Source organism: Bubalus bubalis, chromosome 15 (assembly GCF_019923935.1).
Source record: "Bubalus bubalis isolate 160015118507 breed Murrah chromosome 15, NDDB_SH_1, whole genome shotgun sequence".
Taxonomy (NCBI): Eukaryota; Metazoa; Chordata; class Mammalia; order Artiodactyla; family Bovidae; genus Bubalus; species Bubalus bubalis.
In genome coordinates, this window is record NC_059171.1 from 43,682,392 (window position 1) to 43,706,634 (window position 24,243).

General features: G+C 38.1%; 1 pseudogene; it reads left to right on the top strand.

The window, feature by feature from the left end:
• Positions 1–17,738: 17,738 nt before the first annotated feature.
• Positions 17,739–23,736, top strand: LOC102411039 (annotated as a pseudogene).
• The last annotated feature ends 507 nt before the right edge of the window (positions 23,737–24,243 follow it).

A 24,243-nucleotide genomic window follows, 5' to 3' on the forward strand; every position in this document is an offset into this window, starting at 1 on the left:
TACCCATAGGAACTAAATTAACAAAATCTCAGACCCAGCTCAACTATGGACTGGACTGACATCAGGGTTAAATCTTCTTTTTGAAAAACACCCCTAAGAAGAGAAAAAGATAAACTACCCATGGAGAGAAAATATTTGCTTAATACATATCTGATAAATAGCTTGTCTCCAGAATATAGGGGAAAAAAAAAAAAAAAAACAAACTTGTTCGAGAACAGCAATAAAAAACAAAAAAGAATCTGTCCCACCTCCAAAAATAAAATGGTCCATAGATTCAGACACTTCACTAAGTACATGAAAAGATATAGACTATCAACAGGTAACTCGTTTCCACTAAAGTCATTAAAATGGCTCAATTATCAAGTGCTGATAAAGGTTGTGTTACAATGCTGGTGAAAATGCAAAATACTATAGTTGATTTTGGAAAGGTATGGCATCCTCTTAAAATGTTAAATATATACTTAATACACAAGCAAGCCATTACATTTCTAGGTATTCAACCATGAAATTAAACACATTCACACAGAGACATGTATCCAAATATTTATAACAATTTTTTTCCTTAACAGCCAAAACAGGAAACAAACCAAAGGTCTATGAACTAGTGAATAGTTCAACAGTACACAGCATATTCATACAATGAAATCATGTTCATGCTCAGTCACTTAGTAATATCTGACTCTTTGCAACCCCATGGACTGTAGCCCACCAGACTCCAGAGTCCATGGGATTTTTCAAGCAAGAATAATAGAGTGGGTTGCCATTTCCTTCTCCAGGGGGTCTTCCCTACCCAAAGATTGAACCTGCATCTCCTGCATTGGCAATGTAATACTATTCAGTAATTAAGAGAGGAAATACTAATACATATGAAGGAATCTTGAGAATATTATGGTAAGTGAAATAAGTGACATGCGAAAAGATTACATACTATTTGACTGCAGTGAGAACAGATTCTAGGAAAGGTAAATTATAGTGATGGGAGGAAAGATCAGTGGTTACCAGGAGATGACGTAGAAAAGGGAATCATCCACAATAGGACACAGGGTAATTCTTCAATAATGGAATTATTCTAATATTTTGATTGTGGTAGTGGTTTTCACAGAGGTTTATAAGTATTCGTCAAAATATATTGAACTTAAAGTGGGGTACGTTTTATTGAATGTAAATTATACTTTTAGCTCCCTGGTGGCTCAGTGGTAAAGAACCTGCCTGTCAATGCAAGAGACTCGGGTTTGATCCCTGAGCTGGGAAGATTCCTCAGGAGAAGGAATGGCAACCCACTCCAATATTCTTGCCTGGGAAATCCCATGGACAGTGGAGCTGGGTGGGTTACAGTCCCTGGTGTCAAAAAAGAGTTGGACACAATTTAGCAACTAAATAGTAACAGCAAATTATACAGTAAAAAATAAATAAATGAAAAGAAGAAGAATGCATTGTAAAATAACATCTGATGAATAAGAGGGTAAGAATTGTTGTTCAGTCCCCCAGTCATGTCCGACTCTTTGTGACCCCATGGACTGCAGCACGCCAGGCCTCCATGTCCCTTACCATATCCTGGCATTTGCCCAAGTTCATATCATCTGATGCCCTCTTCTCCTTCTGCCCTCAATCTTTCCCAGCATCAGGGACTTTTCCAATGAGTCATCTGTTCACATCAGATGACCAAAATATTGGAGCTTCAGCTTCAGCATCAGTCCTTCCAGTGAATATTCAGGGTTGATCTCCCATAAGATTGACTGGTTTGATTTCCTTGATGTCCAAGGGACTTTCAGGAGTCTTCTCCAGCACTACAGTTCAAAAGCATCAATTCTTGGGCATTCTGCCTTTTTTACGGTCCAGCTCTTACAACCATATGTGACCACTGGGAAGACCATAGCCTTGACTATACGGACCTTTGTTGGCAGAGTAATGTCTCTCCTTTTCAACATACTGTCTAGGTTTGTCATAGCTTTCCTGACAAGAAGCAATCATCTTGCTTCAAAATGTTTTAGACAACACAATAATATGTGTGAAACAAAATACAAAGGAGGGATCTTGTCTTCACAGCATTATATTCATGTTGCTAGTGGAAATGTTACTACACCAGAATTATTGCTGTCGTTTGTGGGACCACTGTGTGAAAGTTGTATAATCAGAAAATCACAGGAATCTCTATCAAGAGGGTTCATGAGTTGTATCAGATAGGTCAAGTCATGAAAGCACAAGTCACACAGATATTTTAGTAGCAGAGTAAAATAAGAAATCTATGCTTACAAAACCTGTGGAAGAACTAGGGAAATCAGATCAGGAGGTCTGTTTTCAGAAAACTGAGAAAAGAAAAAACCACATGGAGGTCTCTATCAATATTGTGGCTGATTGTAATATCAAAATAGGTGATTCTCTGGAGGACTGGCTCAGAGGTAAAGAATCTCCTGCAATGCAGGAGACATAGGAGACACAGGTTCAATCCCTGGATCTAGGAAGATCCCCTGGAGAAGGAAATGACAGCCCACTCCAGTATTCTTGCCTGAGAAATCCCATGCACAGAGGAGCCTGGTGGGTTACAGTCCATGGGGTCCCAAAGAGTCAGACACAACTGAAGCGACTGAGCATGCTGGAGGACTTCAGTCCTCGATGTATACTATCTGCTGGTCTCTGTAACGCCTGCCTACAGATGCTGCCAGAGAATAATGCCTTTCCTCAGCTCAAATGATCATCTCCTGTTGGTAGAATTTAATTGGAATCCTGCTGTCTGGTTTCAGAGTCTAGTTTCTAACCTTTCATCTTCAGCAGGATAGGGAGGTGTCTGGTGTCTAGAAGTGTGATATCATACTGAGAATTTAAATAGTATCTAGTACAGTGGCAATTTGCCCAAAGAAATTGCCAGAGTCTGTGACATGGTTCTTCTTAACTTTTCAGGTCAAAAAAGTGTTTTAAATTGAAATATATTTGATTTATGATATTATGTTAGCTTCTAGTATAGACCAAAGTGATTCACTTATATATGTGAATATATATATATATATTATATTTCATATTCTTTTCCATTATGATTTACCACAGGATATTGATTACAGCTCCCTATGCTAAACACTAAATCCTCATTTTTACCTATATTAAATAAAGTACTCTGTTAATCTTAAATTCCTACTTTATTCCTCCCTGACCCCTTTTCCCCTTTGGTAAACCATAAGTTTGTTTTCTATGTCTGTGAGTCTGTTTCTGTTTTGTAAATAAGTTCATTTGTGTCATACTTAGGATTCCACATACATGATATCATAAAATATCTGCCTTTCTCTTCCTGACTTGTTCCATTCAATATGATAATCTCTAGGTCCATCCATGCTGCTGCAAATGGCACTGTTTCATTCTTTTTATGGTTAAGCAGTATTCCATTGTGTATATATACCACGTCTGACTTATCTATTCATCTCCTGATGGAGATTTAGGTTGCTTTCATGTCTTGGCTATTGAAATAGTGCTACTATGAGCACCGGGGTGCATGAATCTTTTCAAAATTAGAGTTTTCTCAGGATATATACAGAGGAGTGGAATTACTGGATGATATGCAGCTTTATCTTCGGTTTTTTGAGGAGCCTTCATGCTGCTTTCCATAGTGGCTGCACCAGTTTACTTCTGCACTAACAGTGTAGCAAGGTTCCCTTTACTCCTCATTCTCGCCAGCATCTGTTATTTGTAGACTTTTTAATGATGGCCATTCTAACCAGTTTGATTGAGTTTGAGGGTATTTTGTTGTTGTCGTTATTGAGTTGTATGAGCTATTTACATATTTTGGAAATTAAGCCCTTGTTGGTTGCATCGTTTGCAAGTATTTTGTCTCAGTCTGTAGGCTGTCTTTTCATCTTGCTTATGGATTCCTCTGCTGTGCAAAAGCTTGCAATTTTGATTAGGTCTCATTTCATACTTTTACTTCTATTGCCTTGGGAGATTGTGCAAGTCAAAAAGCTTGACCTTTATTGTTTCCTAGAATTGGGGGGTTTATTTAAAAATATTTAGAACTGTAAGAACTTAAATTAGAATGTCCAACTATAACAGTCACCTGAAGCATAGTAATAGGCACAAGACTTCCTATTTATTGAAACGTCGCCATACACCAGGCTCAGAGCTAAGTAGACTATGTGCATTATTTCATTTAATCCTTACATTAACCCTAGGAGATGAATATATCAAACTTATTTATTGATGAAAATGATGAGACTTTAGAATTTAAGAAATCTGCCAAAGTCCTATTGGGGCATGAACTAGGAATTAAGTCAAAACTCAATAATTGTTATTCTATTACATTGAAATATGTGTCTCCACATGATTAGTATGCTATGCATAATTTACTAGTTCTACATATAAAGCTAAACTTTACATCAGCCAGGAATCCAGAACAGGGGAAACTGAGTAATTTAGGTGCAGTGACAAGCATCTAGCTCCATAATCAATAATAAAAAACAATCACTGACATTTACTTCCCACAAATGCCAGTCACTGTTCTAAGTATTGTTGTTGTTTAGCCACTAAGTAGTGTCCAACTCTTTTGCAGCCTCATAGACTGTAGCCTGCCAGGCTCCTGTGTCCATGAGATTTTCCAGGCAAGAATACTGGAGTGGGTTGCCATTTCCTCCTCCAAGGGATCTTCCCAACCCAGGGATCAAACCTACATCTCCTGCATTTGCAGGCTAATTCTTTACCACTGAGCCATCAGGGAAGCCACTGTTCTAAGTACTGTACATGTAGTAACTTAGTTAATCCTTATAAGGCAGACACCATTAGTGTCTTTTAAAAACAGGAAACTGAGGCACAAGGAGACTAAGTCACTTACCTAAGTTCACATAACTAGTAAATGGTGGACCTGGGACTTAGAAACCAGGCAGTCTGGCTCCAGGTGCTTTTCAAATTTGGTTTTGAAATCTTTTGTCTGTGGTCAATACAATGCTTTTGAATGCTGCTGAATCAATATTGGGCTTCCCTGGTGGTTCAGGAGTGAAGACTTCACCTGAACTGCAGGAGATGCAGGTTCAATCCCTAGTTTGGGAAGATTCCCTAGAGGAGGAAATGACAACCCGCTCCAGTATTATTGCTGGGACAATCCCATGGAAAGAGGTGCCAAGTAGGCTACAGTCCATGGGGTCACAGGAGTCAGATATGACTTAGCAACTAAACCACCACCATTTCTGGATCAACTTATAAAAACAGTCCCTCATTAAGTTATCTTGGGCTTCCCAGGTGGCCAAAGAACCCACCTACCAATACAGGAGACGCAGAAAGTAAAAGAGATGTAGGTTTGATACCTGGGTTGGGAAGATCTCCTGCAGAAGGAAATGGCAACCCACTCCAGTATACTTGCCTGGAAAATTCCATGGACAGAGGAGCCTAGCAGGCTACAGTCTATGGGGTTGCAAAGAGTTGGACATGACTGAGCAACTGAGCATGCACGAATCAACATTAGGCCATGCTTCTAACTTCCTCATGAATCCATTTCAAAGAAATGAAAGAACAAACAAACAAAAGGAAAACCGTAAGAGAATCTGTTGCTAGCAAATCTGCCTTGAAAGGAATTCTCTGAACAAAAAGGAAATGGTAATAGAAGACCTGGAACCTCAGAAAGGAATGTTAAACATCAGGGTAAACGTAGTGGACTCTCCTGTTTCATGAGTTTCTTAAATATTTGATTGTTGAAGCAAAATTATAAGACCACCTGATGTGGGTCTCAGTGTATGTAGAGAAAATGTTTCAGAAGGGTAAAAGGATGTAATGGAAGTACGTTTTCTACACTTTACTGAAAGTGCCAAAACATCAACATTGGTAAAGGGTATTAACATGTCCTTAAACAGTGGACAATAAAACAGCTGCCCAAATATAATCAAGCTTCAGATTAAACAAAGTTCTATTGCTCTCTGTTTCAACTGCTGCTGCTGCTGCTAAGTCGCTTCAGTCATGTCCGACTCTGAGCGACCCCAGAGACGGCAGCCCACCAGGCTCCCCCATCCCTGGGATTCTCCAGGCAAGAACACTGGAGTGGGTTGCCATTTCCTTCTCCAATCTGTTTCAACAATGACTGTAATTTAACTACATAAATCATTAAACTAAAAGTCATTGTTATCATCATATGTTCCTCAATCTACCTCTAGGACTCCTTGAAAATCATTTAAAATGGGTTTTCGAGGGTGAAGACCAATGAATGAGATTAATATATGCAAGTCAGGTATGTCAGGGTGCTGAAAATAAGCACAATTCTTATGTAAAAGTGTCATACAGTCATAGAGCCATGGTAATGAGGTTCAAGTTCTAAGAAACACAGTGTGCTAAAATAAAATAAATAGAACTATAAGTGGCAACTGGCTTATAAAAAAAACAGTAACTATAACAGAATTACACAGAAACAAAAACATGACTTTTTTGTACACGTACACATACTATAAAAATCATCTAAATTATTGAAATTGTCAGGCAATATCACATATGTATAAGAAATTGTCAAAGACATAAGTTTTGAATAGAAAGTACTTTATAGATAACAATAACTAAAAATAATGATGCTATTTTTAACAGCAGTCATTTTAGCTGGTCTTTTCCTGGAATGAATTACTGGATAATTTTCAGTACATTCCTCCCAGCATTCTTTATTTCTACTCAAATATTTTTACTCTGACATACAATTTGCTTATATCTTAATGTTTTAATTTTTCACACAGCAAACCCACAAAATACCATGATCATTTTGTGACCTACAGACAGGAAACGCAGGACTTCGAATTTTAACTTTTCATTATCAATGATCCCTGACTGATCTTACATAAACAACTTGAGTTAAAAATATCTGTTTACATATATGTAAACATGAAGTAAAAGGAAATTCTAAAGGCATGCTCAGATCCAATTGTGGTCAATTGCCTGTATGCCTGTCTTGAAAGTAAATTTACTCCAATTTCTTTGTATACAGAAAGAACTACAGCTATAGCATTCCAGGGTTATAATATAGGTTTTATACCACCCATGGTTTGCCTCTATAATTAACTAGTATCATAATGCTGTGAGTTTTCTGAAAGAGGGAGGACCTCTACTATAATCTTTCCCATGTTTAATTTTGTAGATATATTTCTACATTTATATATTTTTCAAGTATTCCAATCTCTGGAATTCAGCAACATCTGATAAGGACATATAAAAATTACAAATACTTCCCAGTGCTTTTCTTTCCATATTTTATTGACTAACCAGGGCCATGTGGTTCACTGGTACTCGTTCTCAGGAAACTTGCATTTTAGGCATCTTTAGGTCAGCCAGTATTTAAATGGTCTCGGGCATTCAAAAAAGAATTATCAAGTGCCTCAGTGACAGACATCAGGAATACTAACTAAAGATGAAGCCTCAAGTTGCTTATGGATTAAGCAAAGTAATTATATTAAAGTTGGTAAGTACCAGATAAGTCAATATAGGTTCTCTAAGTATCTCAAAGTTTAATTATGGAAGGCTTCCTAACTGGTCATGAAAAGACAAACCATGCATCTTAGATTGAGCTGCTTGCAAACAGACTGATATTGAGGGTTTCATGAGAAGATGTATCGGTGAGTACTGCCAAAGAGAAAACCTGGAACGCAGCACTAGTGTATCCACTGGAGTGTGTATGCGTGTGTGTGTGTGTGTGTGTGTGTGTTCAAAGAGATAAAGGAGAACAAACTAAGAACATGGCAAGCAAAAAGAATACAGAGCCCAGAGAAGAGAGACAGGAAGGGAGGACAGAGAAAGAATAAACATTCATTCAAGGATTTGCAAGTGTCTCAGTGTGGTGGGAACACGAGATATGCTAAGAAACTAGCTATGAATTTAAGGGTAAGAGTGGCCAGGTCCTGAAAAGCCATACATGCAATGGAAAGAGCTTTAGAATTTATCCCAAGGAAATAGGTAGGAAAATGGGAGACTTTAAGCAGGTGTTGATGACATGTTCCAATTTGTGTAGTGTTGACAACAGACTGTATATAAGGGGAAAGACACAAGGCAGAATGAGGAAGAGGTTATAATAGTTTAAGAGGAACATATGATGTCCTGAACTAAAGGTATTGATAGAGAGAATGGAATCAGTGGAAAGCCTTGAAAAGTAGGAAGGAAAAACAGGATTTGGTGATGGACTGAACATGGGACTGGAGAAGGAAGGCCAATGGTGATTTCTTAGTTTCTGACTTTGATAACTGGATTAATGATGTTGCCGTTGACAGAGATGAGCATCCACAGGGAAAAAGTTCTGGAATATGCAGATGAAGACATTTTCAATGAAAAGTTGGATATGTGAATATCTGGGCTAAGGAGAATGATTTGGGTATGTAACTTAAAGAAAACAACAGAAACAATCAGAATATATGAAAACAATTTAGGAATGATATCAAAAACAAAAAATATTGAACTAACATTTAAGGTTGCATTAAATTATAAAACCTGTGGAGGAGATTATGAAGAAATTATTCCTTTTTAACTGATAAAAAGGATTTGTAAAAACTGTGAGAACTGACTCCTTACCTCTCTCTCCTTTCTGATAAGATAGCTCTTTGAAAAAAAATTACTTATAAACATAATTGTTCTACTTAAGTGATTAATTTAAATACCTAGTGGTCTCATCATTCTTTTTGTCTCTCACATTTCTTTGTCTGCCAGAACCTTAATCTCATGTGTATCTCAAGATTCACTCCTGGTTATCAATTCTTTATCCTCAGTCCCATTTCTTGGTTTATTCATCTACTCTCAATAATTTAATCATTTTATACACTTGGGTTGAAACGTATACATTGCTATATGTAAAATTAGATAGCCAGTGGAAATTTACTATAAGATGCAGGGAGCTCAAATCTAGTGCTCTGTGATAACCTAGAGGGGTGAGCTGGGATGGGAGGGGAGAGGGAGAGGGGTATATCCCTTCAGATAGGGATATGCATATAACTATGGCTAGAAGAGATAAGAAAGCCTTTCTCAGCCATCAATGCAAAGAAATAGAGGAAAACAACAGAATGGGAAAGACTAGAGATCTCTTCAAGAAAATTAGAGATACCAAGGGAACATTTCATGCAAAGATGGGCTCGATAAAGGACAGAAATGGTATGGACCTAACAGAAGCAGAAGATATTAAGAAGCAGCAGCAAGAATACATAGAAGAACTGTACAAAAAAGATCTTCACGACCCAGATAATCACGATGGTGTGATCACTCACCTAGAGCCAGACATCCTGGAATGTGAAGTCAAGTGGGCCTTAGAAAGCATCACTATGAACAAAGCTAGTGGAGGTGATGGAATTCCAGTGGAGCTATTTCAAATCCTGAAAGATGATGCTGTGAAGGTGCTGCACTCAATATGCCAGCAAATTTGGAAAACTCAGCAGTGGCCACAGGACTGGAAAAGGTCAGTTTTCATTCCAATCCCAAAGAAAGGCAATGCCAAAGAATGCTCAAACTACCACACAATTACACACATCTCACATGCTAGTAAAGTAATGCTCAAAATTCTCCAAGTCAGGCTTCAGCAATACGTGAACCATGAACTTCCAGATGTTCAAGCTGGTTTTAGAAAAGGCAGAGGAACAAGAAATCAAATTGCCAACATCTGTTATATCATCAAAAAAGCAAGAGAGTTCCAGAAAAAACATCTATTTTTGCTTTATTGACTATGCCAAAGCCTTTGACTGTGTGGATCACAAGAAACTGTGGAAAATTCTGAAAGAGATGGGAATACCAGACCACCTGACCTGCCTCTTGAGAAATCTGTATGCAGGTCAGGAAGCAACAGTTAAAACTGGACATGGAACAACAGATGGTTCAAAATAGGCAAAGGAGTACGTCAAGGTTATATATTGTCACCCTGCTTATTTAACTTATATGCAGAGTACAGCATGAGAAATGCTGGATTGGAAGAAGCACAAGCTGGAATCAAGATTGCCAGGAGAAATATCAATAACCTCAGATATGCAGATGACACCACTCTTGTGGCAGAAAGTGAAGAGGAACTAAAAAGCCTCTTGATGAAAGTGAAAGTGGAGAGTGAAAAAGTTGGCTTAAAGCTCAACATTTAGAAAATGAAGATCATGGCACCCGGTCCCATCACTTCATGGGAAATAGATGGGGAAACAGTGGGAACAGTGTCAGACTTTATTTTTCTGGGCTCCAAAATCACTGCAGATGGTGACTGCAGCCATGAGATTAAAAGACGCTTACTCCTTGGAAGGAAAGTTATGACCAACCTAGATAGCATATTCAAAAGCAGAGACATTACTTTGCCAACAAAAGTCCGTCTAGTCAAGGCTATGGTTTTTCCTGTGGTCATGTATGGATGTGAGAGTTGGACTGTGAAGAAGGCTGAGTGCTGAAGAATTGATGCTTTTGAACTGTGGTGTTGGAGAAGACTCTTGAGAGTCCCTTGGACTGCAAGGAGATCCAACAGTCCATTCTGAAGGAGATCAGCCCTGGGATTTCTTTGGAGGGAATGATGCTGAAGCTGAAACTCCAGTACTTTGGCCACCTCATGCAAAGAGTTGACTCATTGGAAAAGACTCTGATGCTGGGAGGGATTGGGGTAAGGAGGAGAAGGGGACGACAGAGGATGAGATGGCTGGATGGCATCACTGACTCCATGGACGTGAGTCTGAGTGAACTCCGGGAGTTGGTGATGGACAGGGAGGCCTGGCATGCTGCGATTCATGGGGTCGCAAAGAGTCAGACAGGACTGAGCGACTGAACTGAACTGAACTGATGGCTGATTCATGTTGATATATGGCAGAAGCCAACACAATAGTGCAAGTCAATGATACTTCAATTAAAAATAAATAATTCAATAAAAAAAGAAGTTTGAAATAGTTCCAGCTCTGACATAGTTTCTGAGGCTCAGAGTCACATCTTGAGCTTCCTAAAGAATATAGTCATTGGCATGTCTCCCGAAATCCTAGTTTATCATCTTCCTCCAAACTTTTATTTCTATATTCTTAGCAAAGCTAAGAGCACCAGAACCCATGCAATTATCTATATCAGAAACCAGAGAACATATAGACATTTTCCTTTTCCCCACCTCCACAGTCAGCCAATCACTGCACTCTTATAATTGTACCTCTTTTTTTTTAACTGATAAACTTTACTTTTAGAGCAGTTTCAAGTTCACAGAAAAATTGAGTGGAAAGTACAGAGACTTCCTATTATTCAATTCCCCATAGTCCATGTACACAATCATCCCCAGTATTTACATTCTGCACCATGGTGGAACATTTGTTACAATTCATGAAACTCCCGTGACATATTCTTATAACCTATTCTATAGTTTACATTAAGGTTCATAGTTGGTGTTGTAAATTCCATGAGTTTTGACAAATGACATTGTGAGTTGACCTCCGCAGTGTTATACAGAATAGTTTCACTGCCCTAATACTCTCCTGAGACATACGCATTCATCCCTCTGTCTCCACTAACCTCTGGAAATCAATGATCTTTTTAGTGTCTCCATAGTTTTTCCAGAATGTCATATCATTGGGATCATATAGTATGTAACCTTTTAAAAATGGCTTCTTTCATTTAGCAATATGGAGTTAAAATTCCTCCATGTCTTTTCATGGCTTGATAGGTCATTTTTTTAGAGGCAAGTAATATCAATAACCTCAGATATGCAGATGACACCACTCTTATGGCAGAAAGTGAAGAGGAACTAAAAAGCCTCTTGATGAAAGTGAAAGAGGAGAAAAAGTTGGCTTAAAGCTCAACATTCAGAAAACGAAGATCATGGCATCCGGTCCCATCACTTCATGGGAAATAGATGGGGAAACAGTGGGAACAGTGTCAGACTTTATTTTTCTGGGCTCCAAAATCACTGCAGATGGTGACTGCAGCCATGAGATTAAAAGACGCTTACTCCTTGGAAGGAAAGTTATGACCAACCTAGATAGCATATTCAAAAGCAGAGACATTACTTTGCCAACAAAAGTCCGTCTAGTCAAGGCTATGGTTTTTCCTGTGGTCATGTATGGATGTGAGAGTTGGACTGTGAAGAAGGCTGAGTGCTGAAGAATTGATGCTTTTGAACTGTGGTGATGGAGAAGACTCTTGAGAGTCCCTTGGCCTGCAAGGAGATCCAACAGTCCATTCTGAAGGAGATCAGCCCTATGATTTCTTTGGAAGGAATGATGCTGAAGCTGAAACTCCAGTACTTTGGCCACCTCATGCGAAGAGTTGACTCATTGGAAAAGACTCTGATGCTGGGAGGGATTGAGGGCAGGAGGAGAAGCGGTCGACAGAGGATGAGATGGCTGGATGGCATCACCGACTCGATGGACGTGAGTTTGAGTGAACTCTGGGAGTTGGTGATGGACAGGGAGGCCTGGCATGCTGCGATTCATGGGGTTGCAAAGAGTCGGACATGACTGAGCGACTGAACTGAACTGAGTATTTCAGTGTCTGGATGTATTACAGTTTATTTATTTATTCATCTACTGAAGGACATATTGATTGCTTTCAAGTTTTGGCAATTATGAATAAACATGTTATAAAAACCTGTGTGATTTTGGTGTGGACATAAATTCTCACCTCCTTTGGGTTAATACCAGAGAGCACAGTTGGCAGATTGCCAAGATAATGTTAGTATTGTAAGAAACAAGCAAACTGTCTTCCAAAGTATCTGTACCATTTAGCACTCAGAGCCGCAGTGAATGAGCATTCCTACTATTCCACAACCTTGCCAGCATCCAGTATTGTAAATGTTCTGGATTTGGGTCATTCTCATAGCTGTGTAATGGTATTTCATTGTTTTAATTTGCAATTCCCTGATGAAGAAATGATGTTGAACAACTTCCCATATGCTTAGCTGTATATCTTCTTTGGAGAGCTGTCTATTCAGATCTTTGGCTCATCTTTAAATAGACTTCATTCATTTTCTTATTGTTGGATTTTAAGAGTTCTCTCTATATGCTTTGGATTAAAGTGAAAGTGAAAATGAAGTCACTCAGTCCTGTTTGACTCTTTGTGACCCTATGGACTGTAGCCTACCAGGTTCCACCATCCATGGAATTTTCCAGGCAAGAATACTGGAGTGGGTTGCCATTTCCTTCTCCAGGAGATCTTCCTGACCCAGAGATTGAACCCAGGTCTCCCACATTGTAGGCAGACGTTTTACCGTCTGAGCCACCCTTTGGAGAGCAGGATTTTATTAGATGTGACTTGGACAAATATTTTCTTCCAATCTGTGGCTTGTCTTCTCATTCTCTTGACACTGTCACAGAGCAGAAGTCTTTTTTTTTTTTTTTTTTTTTAATTTTAATGAAGTCCAGCTTATCAGTTCTTTCTCTCATGGGTTGTGCCCTTGTGATCTTGGTATTTTATCTCAAAAAAGGTTATCACCATACCCAAGGTCACTAAGATTTTCTCTTATGTTGTCTTCTAGAAGTTCAATAGTTTCGCACGTTACATTTAGTTCTATGATAGATCTTGAGTTAATTCTTGTGAAGTGTGTAAGGCTTGTGTCTAGGTTCATTTGTATCTTTTCAAATCTTAGTATCATTATCTTGATTACTATTTTCTTAGCCATTGCTTTATCAACCTTATCTTGATTACTACATGATGCACTTAATCTTGTCCTCTCTAAATTCATCTTCCACCCTGTAACCAGAATTATCTATTTAACAAGTGAATCATACCATATGACTGTTTAAAGCCTCATTTGCCTGTCTCCTTGGCTGCATGGTCCTAAAGCGGCAAGTGGCCGAGAGGAGATACCCCATGTCCAAAGTCAAGAGCTAAGGTTGTGAGGAGATACCCCACGTCCAAGGTAAGGAGCAGCAGCTATGCTTTGCTGGAGCAGCCATGAAGAGATACCCCACATCCAAGGTAAGAGAAACCCCAATAAGACAGTAGACGCTGAGAGAAGGCATCAGAGGGCAGACACACTGAAACCACAATCACAGAAAACTAGCCAACCTGATCACATGGCCCACAGACTTGTCTAACTCAATGAAACTAGGCCATGACGTGTGGGGCCACCCAAGACAGACAGGTCATGGTGGAGAGGTCTGACAGAATGTGGTCCACTGGAGAAGGGAATGGCAAACCACTTCAGTATTCCTGCCTTAAGAACCCCATAAACAGTATGAAAAGGCAAAAAGATAGGACACTGAAAGATGAACTCCCCAGGTCGGTAGGTGTCCAATGTGCTACTGGAGATCAGTGGAGAAATAACTCCAGGAAGAATGAAGGGATGCCAAATCAAAAACAACACCCAGTTGTGGGTGTTTGGTGATAGAAGCAAGGTCCCATGCTGTAAAGAGCAATATTGCATAGGAACCTGGAATGTTAGGTATATGAATCAAGGCAAATTGGAAGTGGTTGAACAGGAAATGTCAAGAGTGAACATCGACATTCTAGGAATCAGCGAACTAAAATGGACTGGAATGGGTAAACTGAACTCAGATGACCATTATATCTACTACTGTGGGCAGGAATCTCTTAGAAGAAATGCAGTAGCCATCATGGTCAACAAAGGAGTCCAAAATGCAGTCCTTGGATGCAATCTCAAAAATGACAGAATGGTCTCTGTTCATTTCTAAGGCAAACCATTCAATATTACAGTAATCCAAGTCTATGCCCCAACCAGTAACACTGAAGAAGCTGAACGGTTCTATGAAGAACAAGAGCTTTTAGAACTAACACCCAAAAAAGATGTCCTTTTCATTATAGGGGACTGGAATGCAAAAGTAGGAAGCCAAGAAACACCTGGACTAACAGGCAAACTTGGCCTTGGAGTACAGAATGAAGCAGGGCAAAGGCTAATAAAGTTTTGCCAGGAGAACTCACTGGTCATAGTAAACACCCTCTTCCAACAACACAAGAGAAGACTCTACACATGGACATCAAAAGATGGCCAACACTGAAATCAGATTGATTATATTCTTTGCAGCCAAAGATGGAGACGCTCTATACAGTCAGCAAAAACAAGACAGGGAGGAAAAACAAGATCATGAACTCCTTATTGCCAAATTCAGACTTAAATTGAAGAAAGTAGGGAAAACCACTAGATGATTCAGGTATGACCTAAATCAAATCCCTTATGATTATACAGAGGAAGTGAGAAATAGATTTAAGGGACTAGATCTGATAGACAAAGTGCCTGATGAATATGGATGGAGGTTCATGACACTGTACAGGAGACAGGGAGAAAAAACACCCCCACGAAAAAGAAATGCAAAAAAGCAAAATGGCTGTCTGAGAAGGCCTTACAAAGAGCTGTGAAGAAGAGAAGCAAAAAGCAAAGGATAAAAAGAAAGATATACCCATTTGAATGCAGAGTTACAAAGAAAACCAAGGAGAAACAAGAAAGCCTCCCTCAGTGATCAGTGCAAAGAAATAGAGGAAAATAATAGAATGGGAAAGACTAGAGATCTCTTCAAGAAAATTAGACATACAAGGGAACATTTCATTCAAAGATGGGCTCAATAAAGGAGCCCATCTTTATCCATACCATGGATACAGACCTAACAGAAACAGATGATACTAAGAAGAGGTGGCAAGAATAAGTAAAAGAACTGTAGAAAAAAGATCTTCATGACCCAGATAATCATGATGGTGTGATCACTCACCTAGAGTCAGACATCCTGGAATGTGAACCCAAGTGGGCCTTAGGAAGCATCACTACGAACAAAGCTCATGGAGGTGATAGAATTTCAGTTGAGCTATTTCAAATCCTACAAGATGATGTTGTAAAATGCTGCACTCAGTATGCCAGCAAATTTGGAAAACTCAACAGTGGCCTCGGGACTGGAAAAGGTCAGTTTTCATTCCAATCCCAAAGAAAGGCAATGCCAAAGAATGCTCAAACTACCACACAATTGCATTCATCTCACACACTAGTAAAGTAATACTCAAAATTCTCCAAGTCAGGCTTCAGCAATACATGAACCGTGAACTTCCAGATGTTCAAGCTGGTTTTAGAAAAGGCAGAGGAACCAGAGATCAAATTGCCAACATCTGCTGGATCATCAAAAAAGCAAGAGAGTTACATAAAAACATCTACTTCTGCTTTATTGACTATACCAAAGCCTTTGACTGTGTGGATCACAATAAACTGTGGAAAATTCTCAAGAGATGGGAATACCAGACCACCTGACCTGCTTCTTGAGAAATCTGTATGCAGGTCAGGAAGCAACAGTTAGAACTGGACATGGAACAACAGACTGGTTCCAAATAGGAAAAGGAGTACGTCAAGGCTGTATATTGTCACCCTGCTTATTTAACTTATATGCAGAGTACATCATGGGAAATGCTGGGCTGGAGGAAGCATAGGTTGGAATCAAGATTGCCAGGAGAAATATCAATAACCTCAAATACTCAGATATAGATGACACCACCCTTATGGCAGAAAGCGAAGAAGAACTAAAGAGCTTCTTGATGAAAGTGAAAGAGGAGAATGAAAATGTTGACTTAAAACTCAACATTCAGAAAACTACGATCATGGCATCTGGTCCCATCACTTCATGTCAACTAGATAGGGAAATGGTGGAAACAGTGATTGACTTTATTTTTTGGGGTTCCAAAATCACTGCAGATGGTGACTGCAGCCATGAAAGTAAAAGACGCTTACTCCTTGGAAGGAAACTTAGAACCAACCTAGACAGCATATTAAAAAGCAGAGACATTACTTTGCCAACAAAGGTCCATCTAGTCAAGGTTATGGTTTTTCCAGTAGTCATGTATGGATGAGAGAGTTTGACTATAAAGAAAGCTGAGCACTGAAGAATTGATGCTTTTGAACTGTGGTGTTGGAGAAGACTCTTGAGAGTCCCTTGGACTGCAAGGAGATCCAACCAGTCCATTCTAAAGATCAGTCCTGGGTGTTCACTGGAAGGACTGATGTTGAAGGTGAAACTCCAATACTTTGTCCACCTGATGCAAAGAGCTGACTAACTGGAAAAGGCCCTGATGCTGGGAAAGATTGAGGGCAGGAGGAGAAGGGGATGTCAGAGGATGAAATGGTTGGTTGGCATCACCGACTCAATGGACATGAGTTTGGGTAAACTCTGGGTGTTGGTGATGTACAGGGAGGCCTAGTGTGCTGCTGTCCTTTGGGTCACAAAGAGTCATACATGACTGAGCAACTAGACTGAACTGAACTGAACTGAACTGTGTGCCATTCCTAAAAGGATTTGCTTGCAGGGATTTAAGCAAGATATCTTTTCCCATCTCTTCCTAGCTCTCTCATTTCAGTTTTTATAACCCCCTGCATCTACATTCTCAGATTATTAAACAATAATCCTTTGTATGAAGGTGCAATTCACATCTTTTTGCATCCATAAATATTATTCCTTTTATTTGTGTTCTCTTCTGACTTTTTCTTTGGCCACAATAAGAATCCTTCAAAGCTCAACCCCCAAGTATTCTTTCCCTAAGAGAGCAATCCCTGGACCCACAGCTTATTTTATGTTAAATTCAGAACCCCTTCTCTTAGTGTCTATAATGCTCTATATAATCCTCAATATTAACACCTCATAGACTTTACTGCCATATGTATATATGTATGTTTTTATGTGTGTCTCTCCTGGTAAAATATTAGCTTCTCAAAGGTAGGGACAATGTCTAAACCATGTTTGTAGCTTTCATGCAGTTCCTGGAACAGGATAAATCTTTCAAGGATACATGATGAACTGAGTTGGATAAAGTAATGTCAATGCAGTGCCACTTATGCCATCCCACCCGTACCATTACAAACTCTTGATCTAAATTTTTACCTTTGGCTCTTGTAACCGATGACTGGGTACAGGAGGAAAAATTTAAAAAGGGTAATTACTAAATTCAAATTTAGTTATATCTTCTGCTTTGGGCTTTATTTTCCTTTTAAAGTTCATTGTCATATGCTTGCTTTATTGAGATGGAAAATTAATTTAAATGAATGATGCCAGGATGGCTGTTCTCTCAACATCAGAGAGACTGAAATGTGATGGTTGTGCCAAGGACTTGGAGTAAGAAGGCCTGTTCACTATTTCTAGCTTTGACTTCAACTTCCTCAATGTCCTTGAGCAGTTTCCTTAACCTCTCCACTCGCTTGCGTTTCCTGTACTATAAAAGGTGCCTATGAGTCGTCCAAACAAGACTCACGGGGATCCTTATTGGAAAGGCAGTACAGAAGTATCCTTATTCACATCTCTTTGAGAGGGAGGAACCTGGATAACAGCAAAAAGTAAGGCACCCTCCCAAGAGATTAAAATCAAGAAGCACAGAAAAGTTGAAATCAAGTCGGGTGATGAACTGTAGAGCCTATTCTGTTTTTTTAATACTGTGGATGAATTTACTGCCACAAACCAATGTAGATCAGTTCAAAACAAGTAGACTTTATTTTCCAGTGATTTAAGGCAGGTCAGCCTGTGTGGCCACCCTACAAGCTAACAAAATGTGTTTTTGTACAGCAGCGTGTATCCTACTTTTATGTTTATACAGTCATGTACAGTGAACTTGCTTAAAAATTATTTTCCCTAAAAATGACAACTTGTTGAAATCACTTCTCTTTAATTATATGCTTTTAGCTGCACGACTGAATGCATAAAATCTACTTGACAAGATATAGAGAAAGAGCTAAAGACCAAAATGATAAGGATTTCTAATAGGAACATTTAGGACATTTCTTAAAAGTTATTTTAATGACATACGTGGTAAAATCTGAGAAAGTGTCCCATATGACTTCTTACATAAACATTATAAACCATATTTGTGCAATTTTGAAAGTTTGCTGTTGCTATCAAAGAAGAAAACAAGAGTTCTCAGGACAAGCCACAGTTTGTCAGAAGCTATAAAGACTGTCATAGAAAGCCTAAATCAAGCATTTTCTACACTCTGATTCAGGTACAAGTTCAGGGTACCTTTTAACATCATAGCAAAGTGACATAAGAGTTAAATACTTGCATATTGCTTATAAATATACTGCAGATTAAGAGAAGCTAGTCTTGTCAGGTAGTCTTTTTTTAAAATGTTGTTAATAAAGGGTGGGTTTTTTTGTTTTTTTTTTTTTTAAGATAGAAAAGACTGTCTTAACTTCAGTTAGAAATTTGAATCCAACTCTTCATCTATACATTCAGGCTCTCTCTTTAGCCCTGTGTCTTTCTATACACTGTTGCCAGAGTTAACTTTTGAAAATACAAATGATAAAATCCACTTGCTGGTGAAACAGCTTTGATAGTTCTTCATAGTTTGAAGAAAACTATACACTTAGTTTAATAACTGAATCTTTTCTTTTTAATCTCTTGTAACCTGCTCCTAATCTGACACCCTTGGTTTATCTTCCAAGAAAGAAAGAAAGTGAAGTCGCTCAGTCATGTCCGACTCTTTGCAACCCTGTGGACTGTAGCCTACCGGGCTTCTCCATCCATGAGATTCTTCAGGCAGGAATACTGGAGTGGGTTACCATTTCCTTCTCCATTGTCTTCCAAGGAAGTCCTTTTCTCTACCAGTGAACATTTTTTTTTACCACTGTGATCTTATTTCAAGATCCAAATCAAAGCCGGTATTTCCATCCTCCTAGGCGTTTCCTTTCTCCAATAGCACGTTGTTTACTTCCTATTACAGTTTAATTCCTATTACTTATCATCCTATCTCTATGAGAAATACTCCTAAAGCCTTGTGAGTATAATGTTTACAACACATAATACTCCCAATTCATTGAAAGTAATAATTCAATCTACTTGGAAAAGATTATGTCTGAAAAATCCAATATTTTAAATTGCTGACATAAGACTCCATGCTGGGGTATAATACTTAATTCACTCACTGATTCAGTCACTCCTTACTGAGCAATGACTGAATTTGTGCTTGGTCCCTCTGTCATGTCTGACTCTTTGTGACTCCATGAACTATAACCTGCCAGATTCCTCTGTCCATGAGATTTCCCAGGCAAGAGTACTGGAGTGGGTTGCCATTTCCTCCTTTAGGAGATCTTCCCAACCCAGGGATCAAACCCTTGTCTCTGGATCTCCTGCACCACAGGCTAATTCTTTATCACTAAGCAATCAGGAAAGCCCAATGATTGGACAGTTAGGAGTTTTAAGACAAACTTCTTCATAACATGATAGTTATAAAATCAAAGATAGCTAGAGATAATGAAATTAAATTGTCCCACATTAGCAAAAATTTTTTAAATGAGAATACTCATTTTTGATGAGACTGATGTGGTTAAACAAATATACTCATGCACTATCTTGAGAGTATAAATTAATATAATATTTTTGGAATTACATTTTGTTACATTACTAAAAGCCTTAAAATATCAATTTATTTTGGTATGATAATCCTACACAAACTAATTCATAGTTAGGTAATCATCTGAAATAGAATTAAATTTCCGTCACAAAATATGCTGATGTACAAACACATATCCTAAAACTCTGGGAATAAATTAAATGCTCCATAATAGGAAAAAAATATTATACAGCTTTAAATATTATACAGCAAATTATTTCCTCTCCCATTTTAGCAATGAGGATACAGAGACTTATTCTAATTTCAATGAATACTTACTGAGCATTCCTATGTGACAAAATGTTCATGGTATTCTGGTACAGCATTTAACCAAAAAGATGAAAATCTATGTCCTCAAGTAAATCATTTTATCATGAGAAAAGCCTGACAGTACACTGGATAAAGTATGTACACCATGCCATGCATTTTATTAGGCAATTTCATACTGTATTTTACATATACTCAGAACAACACTGGAAAGTATAAACTGAGGCTTAGAGAGGATAAATAATTTGTTCCAAATCACACAGCCAAGAGGTAGCAGGGCTAGCATTCAAACCTCCATTTATCTAATTCTAAAGCCAACATTTTTTTACCAGTCAGATCTGTGAATTTTAAGGCATTTTTCAGTTCTAGCCTTGGTAAACCTCATCTTGGAATATGAATCCAATCCAAGGTTGCCAAGGTTGCTACTGGACTGATTGTTTTAATTAATGATTTTTGGAGAACTGACCGGAAGTGTTGTTCATTTTATCATTTTAATTATGTTTTTCAAGGTGTAAACTTAACCTTAAGGCCCTTAGCCTGGGGATAGATATGCCAGCCATTGGAAAGGTGGCCTTGGAATTAAATAAAACAGTTCTCTAGTATGGCTGTAGAGTTGCAACTTAATGAGAACATTTATATAAGCTTTTGGAGTGAACTCAGTGCTCACTGGAAATCTACTGTATTCAGTTTTTGCTTTTAATACACACTAATAACTCACAGTGCCCCTAGGAGAGCTTGAGAGTTTGGCGTAAAATAAATCATATGGAATTAGTGTCTCTGGATTCATTCCTGATTGTCACAGTTAACAAATTATTGATCTTAAGAATTGTTTATCAAAGGCAAAGTTGGCAGAAAAGTGTAGAAATATGCCATCATTCAAAATTTAATGATGTAAACAGCTAGATTTACTCCAGTCTCACTAGGCTAACTTGCCAGTTTATGACCTGCGCCAATCATAATAAGCAAAGCTGACCTCATGCCAAGATGTTGGAGAATAAAGTCAAGTCTATTACAAGGTTTACATTCTATAATTTTGTATTAGGTTGCTCTACTCTTTCCCCATGTAAACAAATGAATTTTTTCACATATGAAGTATATTAAATTCAAAGACTGAATTAGATATGCACTCGGCTCAGACTGTACAACTGTTTATGTTCTGAGTATAACCAGTTAAAGCCTTGAGTGCTCTTTTGAAAGGTGATGATTTTTTTCGAAAAATGTTACTGAGAACAACATAGTTTAATATTTTGGCATTACCTTTTCAAAGCACACAGGAGAAATCCTCACTTCAAATTCACTAACCTGACTACAGACACATATAAAGGAAAGAACTCATCACTAATAACTGTCCTTTGCTGTTGTTCAGTCACTAAGTCACATCCGACTCTTTGCAACCTTTATTAACTTTATTAACTGTGCTTTATTAACTTTCAAATTTTGATAGAAGTCATCCTATAAGAAAAGCATTGTAACTCAGAAATATCAAGAGAGGATATTAGCTTCTTTAAATTTTGTTTTTCCTAGTAATAATTTTAATATCCTCATTTACAATGCCATACTAATGATCAAAATATTTATTTCTGTAATGAAAGACAGCCTTTCCCAGAATAAATTAAATGCCTAAGAAACAATGCCTAGGTACACTTAAGGCTGCTTGTTGAATACAGAATGCCAGCAAATGAGACTGAAAGACTTGAGGAGTGTATTATCCCTTTAGGGTAAAAGCTTATAGAATGATCTTTGATCCACAGTAGTCCAACAGTTTGATTCTAAGAATTCTTATGTCTTCCAGGTAGGGCTTCATGTCATCATACTGCGGTGAGTAAAGACTGACAAGTTTTAACATGCAGTATTTTAATTAGGAATCAATAGTTTCAAAATGGGTAAAATACTTCTTTCTCTACTTTTACTATATCTACATATTTCCTTTCCAAAACAAGTTGGCAAGAGTTGAAATTTTTTCATCATCTATTCCAAAAAGAAACAGGTTATATGTGGTTACTGACCTCAACTCAAATTTCAAAATGCAGTGCAAAGGCTAATGTTTAATTATTAGTATCAGAATAGCTCCTAAACTCAACCAAGAAAAGTTGTGTATTTCTTAGTTTCACTCATATGAGCAGAAAATATTTACAACTTGATTCATTTCAACTCAGTTCAACAAATATTTATTGAACAACAAGGACATGGCAACCATTGTGCTAGCCACTCGAGTGTGAAAGCACAAAGATGAATCTATTACCTCAGCCATTAAAATATGACTAGCAGTGGGAATGAATTTAAGGTTAAAAACAGCTTAGATTTCTCTGTGATGTCTTATTATCATAAGAAAAATGGGTCTCCTAGAATTTTTTTGTTTTAAAATGTATGAGAGAAAAAATTTTTAAATAAATCTTCCAAATGGAATGATTAATCATGCATTTAGAAACTGTTTATTTTGTCCAAATAAGCCAAAAGTGGAGAATAAAAATGAAAAACAGAGTGGAAAAATATTCATGGTACTAAGCTATTATTGTCACTCAAACTGGAATATAAAATTTCAAAATTTTATTTTAGGTTAAAAACCACACATAAATATAAAACAAATATTATGCATGTAATTTGAATGGCATTTTTCTAAATATTCTATAAATAAATAAGTTCTATATGTTAGCAAATTGAATAGAATTTTTTTTCAGTGTGAATATTTGGGGAGTTATATGGAACATTAAAAATACTGGTGAAGGCTTGATGACGGGCGTGTGGAGCCACGGAGGCGGTGCCCGGGAGTTGGAATAGGAGCTGTGGTGACCAGCTGCAGGCATCCTCGCTGTGTCCTCCTGGGCAAGAGGAAAGGGTCGTTTGGAGCTAGCAGTTTCCAACTTCCTGGGGGCCACTTGGAGTTCGGTGAAAGCTGGGAAAAATGTGCTTAAAGGGAAACCTGGGAAGAAGGAGCTCTTCACCTGAAAAATGTTCACTTTGTCTCGGTTGTGAATTCTTTTGTTGAGAAAGAGCATTACCATTTGTCACTATTTTAATGAAAGGAGAGGTGGACCTGACTCATGATTTAGGACCAAAGAATGCAGAGCCTGAAAAGAATGAAAGTTGGAAGTGGGTTCCTTAGAAAGAATTTCCTCCCCTGGACCAGCTTTTCTGGGCACTACGTTGTTTAAAGGAAGAAGGCTATGATCCTTTTAAATATTTGGATCATCTGGTAAGATATAAAGGAAGTCACCTAGAAGTGAACAAGGAGACTCACTGACTTTTTTTTTTTTTTTTATGAATTGGCCAAAAAATTCACTTGGTTTTTTTGTATGATGACTGTAGTAGTGCTTAGTCTCTAACTTCACTGGAAACAATTCTGTAAGATTGTAGTGGGACACCTCTCACAGCAACATGCATTTTTTAAAAGAAACTTACCAAAATTGGTGAATTTGGGGGTAGCCATTGAATCAGAGGGTAAAGTGTCTGCCTGCAATGCAGGAGACCTGGGTTCAATCCCTGGGCTGGAAAGATCCCCTGAAGAAGGAAATGGCAACCCACTCCAGTATTCTTGCCTGGAGAATCCCATGGATGGAGGAGTCTGATGGGCTACAGTCCACTGGGTCACAAAGAGTCGGACACAACTGAGCTACTTCACTTTCACTTTCTTTATTTTAATATTGAAGATGGAAGAAAAAAAGCAACAATTTTGGCATATTATGCTTGATTATGTCAAGAAAGGTAAAAACACAACTGATACAAAAAAAAAAAGTTTTGTGCAGAGCATGGAGAAGGTGC